This window comes from Dermacentor silvarum, chromosome 5 (assembly GCF_013339745.2).
Source record: "Dermacentor silvarum isolate Dsil-2018 chromosome 5, BIME_Dsil_1.4, whole genome shotgun sequence".
NCBI classification, from domain to species: domain Eukaryota; kingdom Metazoa; phylum Arthropoda; class Arachnida; order Ixodida; family Ixodidae; genus Dermacentor; species Dermacentor silvarum.
This window is the reverse complement of record NC_051158.1, coordinates 66,617,008-66,624,495: the sequence shown is the minus strand read 5'-3', so window position 1 is coordinate 66,624,495 and position 7,488 is coordinate 66,617,008.

Genomic DNA, 7,488 nt, shown 5'->3' with positions numbered 1-7,488 from the left:
TGCTGATTGTTTGGAAGAACGTGCACCAATGGAAGAAAATAGTTATCCCCGTGACCTATATTCTTGTTTATGTTGGTACTAATGTTCTTGTAAGAAACAGTCGCGCATGTAGATTGTCGTGGGCGATGTTTCCTCATATCTATTTCAGACAGCGCCTTTTTTTTTTTAGGTTGTCTCACGTTAATAGGTGGCACTTAGCTGTAAGATCAGGGCAGGGGTAATGTAACGATTCGGTTTAAATTCTTTTCCTTTTCGTATTTCGCCTGTAGCTTGAGCAGCAATCCCTGTATATTACGACCCAGATTGACTGCTTGTAAGTGATGGATAACACAAAACCAATAGAATCAAGCAAAAGGCAGATCCTCATAGCTTACCGGTCTATGATTTGAAGGATCAAAATTTTGAGGTTCCTGCAAGCGTGAGAATATCACGTAATAAACTGTATTTTGAATGACACGAAATGCTCCTTGTCTAGAAGAATACTTAATGAAGGACAATAACTGAAGCATTAGGTCTCTCCGATATAGGTGGACTTTCTATGCTAATTAATGACAAGGCAGTGATTGTGCCATGCTAGTTCCAAAGTGTGGACAAAGCACGGTTTTAAGCAGCTCACTTATTCAAGCACGAGTGCGCATATAAAACGGTGGCTTAAGCAAGCCGGGCACCTAACTGTGCCGAGTGTTCTGTTGAACAATGTGCGCCAATGATCTTGTCGCAAAGTTTCAGCGTGAACAAAGCAGCGTTGCGTGCAGAATCACTTTGAAAAGTTGTTAGGATGAAAATGCAGGTCAGTGTATACAGTAACCTTCATCAACTGCAGTAATAATTTTTTATTTTTTTCTCTCATTGGCAAAGCCACCTTATGATCTCCACTTCTGATGTTCCCGACACTGACCAGACTTCAAATAAAGTCGCCGTAAAGGCGAGGGCCTTTTCGGAAGAAAGAACAGGCTTTGTCTATGGGGACCGGCAAGCCTTCGGAACAAGAGACAAGCGCGTCAACTCATCTTCAGCTTTATTTTCTATATCTCGTGAGCATCCTGCATGTCACGCGTGCTCCTCTCAACTTCTTCAATCTTCGCTTTCATGCGTCGTCCCATGTAGCAGACGACACTGCTTGACTGCTTGAAACAAGTGTTTCAACAGTCGTTTCAACAATCTTCCACTGTCACCCTCCTCCGCACTAACCATGTTTTAGCTGTAGAAATGCAGATTGATGCTTACAAACTAAGCAGGTCGCTAACCACAGTCAACAATTTGTTTCGAGATCCGTACGGATCCCTTGTCCACAATAGAAATCCATAGATTGCATATAAATATATGTAGAATGATGTTACACCTCTCTGGCATCCATCTCGTACACCTGCGTGAGCTGGGCCACGCCACCCAGGGACCCACTGGCTGTTCCTTGCGTGCCATCTCCCCCACATCTAGGGAACTGTACCAGGCGCGGATCCAGGGGGGATGTCCGGATGTCCTGACCCCCCCCCTCAGATTTCCGCATCGGCCCCTCGCTGACAGGGGGACGGCCCTGTCGCAAAAAAATATGGCTACCAGCATTCTTCAAAAGTACTTTTCGCGAGTACCAGTGATATCAGCCATGTGGAAGTAAAGCTAGCTCGCTCACAAGCTTAGTTGTATTCCGTCGGGGTGTGGTGTTGCGAAGTTGCCGTAGTTATTTTTTCTCATGAACACCTCGATCTCTTGGCGCCGGCGGTGCCTTACTCGTCCGGTCGGTGGCGTCGAATGAACGAGGAGACGTCCCTTTTGCCAAGCACGCCGATGTCCGCGCGAGTTCCTTCGCGCCTGATCAACTTAGTTGCCCCTTGGGGTGTCATCGGTTGCCTCATTGGCTGTCATCGGTTCCGCGACCAACCTGCTTGATGAAAGAGATCCCTTGCTGAAGTGTTTATACACAGGGTTCGTCCGAAAAGTAATGCCAGTGATTATATTGTGAAGCGACTATACGTCGCAGCGCGCTAAGACCAGTTGGGATTGGTGTAGGGGGAAGTTAGCTTACGCACGCGCGGTCGCTCAGTCGTCTGCGACCATCTGGAGAGTAAGGACAAGGTTTTACAGCGTAAGCTGTTTGGTCTCATTCCAATAGCCGTTTCGGGTCGCGATGATGCCGCCGGCGACGGAACGCGTCGGCTTGCACGTGCGACGGAGTCCCAAGCAGGCCGCGTCGGGCGCGTTGCAGTGGGAGCGAATGTGACAGCCGTAGTTGCATTGTCCGCCGCTTGGCTGGGCCGAACGGCGCTAGCCATCGGCGATGGAACGCGTCGGCTTGCACGCGCGACGGCGTCCCAAGCGCGTTCCTGACGCATTCACTCAAATTACTAGGTAGTACTGTCGAAACGCTCCTCTAGCTTACGCTGTGACTGTGCTGCGTGTGCCGCGCAGGCCTGGCATTTTTTCGTCAACTCATTTTCATTTACCGTGCAAGCCGTAATGCAGCGCTCGTTGGAACAAAGGACCGCCATCGAGTTTTGTGTGAAACTCGGCAAGTCTGCAGAGGAAACGGTTCCTATTATAAAGACAGCTTTTGGTGATAATTGTTTGTCACAACGTCAAGTTTACCGGGGGCACAGGGTCTTTTTAGAACGTTGTGAAGAGGTCAGCGATGAAGCCCGCGCTGTACCGCCATCAACGACCATCACCGACGAAAATGTGACGCCCGCGAGAGATCTTTTCTACTCAGACCCTCGTTTGAGTGTCCGTTTAGTGGCACAGACAGTAAACATTCCAAAAAGTACCGTTCACAAGATTTTGACGAATAATTTTCAGATGCGAAAAGTGTGCGCGAAGATCTCTCGCAACATGTTAATGGACGGCCAACAATCGAACCGAGTTGCAACGTGCCAGCAGGTTTGGAACTTGTGCGAATGTGACCCCCACGTTTTGCACAATGTCATCACAGGTGACAAGACTTGGGTGTTTGAATACGACCCCGAAACAAAAAGGCTAAGTGCCAAGTGGCACAGCTCGGCGTCCCCTCGCCCCAATAAGGCCAGAATTAGCAAGCCAAAGGTCAAAAGTGCTCAAGCGACTCAAACGAAGGATTCATCGCACCCGGCCTGATATCGGGGGCGATTGGAAACTTCACCATGACAATGCACCATGCAGCCTGCACCGCCTTCCTCGTGACCCGCTTCCTGGCCGATTGAAAGATGCCAATGGTTCCCCAGCCCCCCTACAGTCCTGACGTGGCTCTCCCAGGCTTCTTCTTTCTGCGCTTGAAAATTCCCATGAAAGGACAAGATTTCGCGACAGTTGGCAAAGTCGAAGAGGCTTGCACCAAGGCTATAAAGGACATTCCTAAGGAGGCCTACCGTCAGTGACGCCTTCGATGGTTGGAAATCTCGCTAGTAGCAATGTAACGACGCAGGAGGAGCCTATTTTGAAACATTTTATTGTGTTAAACCGATCTGATCAATAGTTTCTTTTTAATCGACATTACTGATGTACTGAAGGGACTGGGCCATGGTGCTGGTGAAGGAAGAAGAAGACAAGCAACGCTTGCTCGCCCGCATCGCCATAGCTCCCTTTTTGACTTGTTTCAGTCTGCCGTTCTAACGCCAGATCGAGTGTTGCAAGGAAAACATCCCCATTGCACTGACAATAATTTTCGGACAAACCCTGTATAAATAATAACAACTAAGAGCTAAACTAAGAACTACGCATGGGCAACTTTTTTTTAAACTGTAGCACTCATTGTGATCACAGTTACACGTTGACAATATCCAATACGAGCGCAGTACGCTACAAGTTTTTCATTGTAACTTCGCAGTTTTATTGTCGTACATTAAGCATAGGAGGCTCAAAGTTGCCGGATCCGTTTATCTGAGTGGGCGTTCTTGCGGAGCGGGGCGAAGCCTCGAGCAACGGCTGCGAAGTGGGGGAGCGTGACGGCCAACGCCAGCGCGCGGGCCTAGGATGGCGTCGCGTGGTTAGAGAAACGGGAGCAGATGCGCGCCTTGTGTAAAAGGATGGCGTCGCGTAGGAAACCAAACATGAAGACGTTGGCTCGCGCTCTCGGCTACTACGCCGCATCGTTCTTCTTGTAGGTGGCGTCGTGAGTCTTCATACGCGGTGATTCGCATATCGTAAACAACCAGCGTAGTGGTTGCCGCGTTGGAGCGCCAAAGCAAACGAAGGTGTCTCAGCCGAACACAAAGAATCTCCTTGAGGAAGACAAGGTGTCCCAACAGAACTCCAAAGACGGATCCGTGCTTACGCATTTATAACGAACCTGCAACAGATCATCCCAAATTTTATTTTAACAAACAATACAGGCTAGATATACCAGGTGTTCAAAATTAAGCTTTATGGTTTTCTTAAAATTACGCACTGGGAGGCACGTGAAGACCACCTGCGCAAATAAGTCATGTGGCCAGGTGGGCACAAAGTAAGATCATAATTATCGCTGTCAGCAGCCGAACTGACTAAAATTGAATAATTAACTTCTTATTGACTGCAGTAAGAAACACGACTGCCTCTAAGTTTTCAATACAAACATACCCACTTACTGCAGTCGACAAAAAATAATTGTTCAATTTTAGTTAATTGGGCTGCTCACAGCGATAATTATCATCTCACTTTGTGCCCCCCTGGCCACATAACTTATTTGCACAGGTGGTCTTCGTGTGCCTCCCAGTGCCTAATTTTAAGAAAAGCATAAAGCTTAGTTTTGAACACCCGGTATTATCAGGCACAGCCGCCAAGCACATGGCTGTATTGGGTAACGTCCTTGCTCGGAGAAACCGATATCTGGTTTCGCTACAGGTCTTCTTCCTCTTTCTGGGGTTTTACGTGCCAAAACCAGTTCTGATTATGAGGCACGCCGTAGTGGAAGGCTCCGGATTAATTTTGACCACCTGGGGTTCTTTAACGTGCACTACAACGCAAGCACACGGGCGTTTTTGCATTTCGCCTCCATCGAAATGCGGCCGCCGCGAATCCGGCGATCTCGTGCTCAGCAGCGCAACGCTGTCTGAGCCTCCACGGTGGGCTACAGGTGTTGCTCTAGCCGGAAAAAACGCGGGTTTATCGTGAGCAGAAACGGTGAATTTCGGTAAATAAGAAAGGCTACTATCATCATCATCATCATCATCATTGACAGAAGCTGACCCCCCCCTCAGAAAAAACCTGGATCCGCCCCTGCTGTACATCCGCCAGTGCAGACTACTCAAAGTTGTTTTTCAATATTGATTGATTAGCTTTCTTCGCTCCAAACCTGAAAGGCTAATTCTTTGTACTGCATTGCGCCACAACATCCTAAAAGAAGTAAGACCAGCAGTAAGTTTAATTACTCTGTGGGAGGGTGAAATGCCAAACTGATGCAGTGCACAGTGGCCTATAGAAAAAAAAAATGTTAGCCCACAAGCGTAAATTTTAGTGGAGTTGTGAAAGGCAGGAATCTTACAATCTCTTTTCGGTGGAGGCCACTTCTACTGTCTCTTGTATCTCTGCTGTGCATTGCTACTTGCGCTTCTTGATGTTTGCTGCTTACACTGGACGGAAGTCGCCCTGTTTCCAAGCCAGCCTTCCACATTTCTAGCTTTGCATTGTACAAGTTGTCACCTCGACTCAATGCATTCTGCTGTAAGACTCCCTCGACGTGCCCGTTCACCTGCAGCCTTCCGTGCCACATGCACTCCATGTATTCTTTTGCTTGGCAGTGCCACAATATAGAAACGAGCGAGCGGCCTCCCATCTCCGATGCGCCCATTTTACAGGCCGGCAAACGCCGATGTCGTACCCATTGCCTGCCACATGCAAGCGAGCACCCCACAACTCAGTCCTCACAGCTATGGTGTGTCTCCCAGCCATACATCTACACGATAGCAGCGCGTGGGACTGATGCAGCATAGCTCGGAGCTCCCTTGTACAGTTCTGCTATCTAATACAAAAATTGACTATTAAGTTATTGACAGTTGCATCAAAGTACTGCTATTATTAGGATAATAGGGCTTTACCAATGGCCTGTATTAGTCAAGTAGGTGTGTTAGTGTTGGCACTATAATATGTGGATTGGGGCGTCTTGCGCTGGAGTTTGAGGTATAGTAGCGGCGCCTGGTGGCGGCGAAAAACGTCATCTGGGTAGTACCAGCTTGGATATAGTATTGAGCCCTGGCTGTGGCGAAGCACGTTTCGAGCCCGCGTTTTGCGTTGATTCGCACTTTTTTCTGCCCTGTTTCGAGTGCGAAAAGCCTCGTCACTTCTCACAGACCATGGCGACCAGACTGCGAGCTGGCCGCAGCCTACAGTTTTACGAAAACGGACTCTCCGAGCGCCGTGGGACGTAATGCTGGAAGCAGAAGACATCGGCGACGCCGATCCGGAGAGACCTAGCTCAGCCTCGAAAAAGCGTCTCCGTCGTTACTGCTGCTTCGTGGGCTGCCATGAACAAGAAGGCCTGCATCCCAACATCTGATTCTACCGTTTTCCTCCAAGGCATCACGCTGCGGAGCGTCGGGCGCGCTGGATAACTGCAGTTCGTCGCGCTGGGTAAGCGAAATGGAAGACCGACATAGCAGCTGGCATGGCTGGTGATTCACGATTCGAGACCCGGCCACAGCGACAATTAACAATTCGACCGGTGCGAAGTGGTGAAGTGACCAAGTGTGTGCAAATGAGCACAAATGGTCGGGCTGATTCGGTGACAATTCACTACCCCACTACGAGCAGCACAGGTTAGAGAGTTGAATGTGCTCATCCTTGACCTCAAGCCGGCACGTTGAGGCAGCACAGCAAGGTAGTATTGATTACAGCACATCGATGTTCGAGCGTTGTCATTAAAGGCTACATCAAGCGAGCAGTGCATGAGCGCGCGCTGCAGCGCGATTGGCACGTACGTACGTACTGCGAGCTTATTTATCAATTGCTAGACAGATGGCCACTACTACAGCGCAGGCAAAACTACTTGTCTAGCGGCATGCAGTCAACAAATATTGCAGGAGACCAGCCGTTTCGCGGCGCGTACGATCGTGCGCTCGAGCAGTTCGTACACCGCGGCATGCTGAAAGACCCCTGCCGTCGCGGCGCGTACCGTCGTGCGCTCGAGCAGTTCGTACACCGCGGCATGCTGAAAGACCCCTGCCGTCGCGGCGCGTACCGTCGTGCGCTCGAGCTTCGTCGTACACATGTCTGCTTATCGCTGCTGTGAATTCATTTATAGAAAGCATTTCCTCGCGTTTGTGCGCCTGAATCTAGCAGCGTGCAAGCCTTACCTGAAGTTCAACTTCGCACGTGCGTGACTCGCTTCACTTGCGATTGACACCACGCGAAAACTTCGCCGCTTATTTCTTGAACGGCGTACACGTATTCGGCGTTGCATAATTTCTTGCCTTTACGCAGCATGCCACCCATGGAAAAATCTTCGGCGCCCGATATTCGCTGCAAGCCGTGGTACAACACAACCGAAAGTGGCGAGTCCGTATTGTAAACGTGCTTCCCGAGCAGACGACCGAGCTTGGTACTACC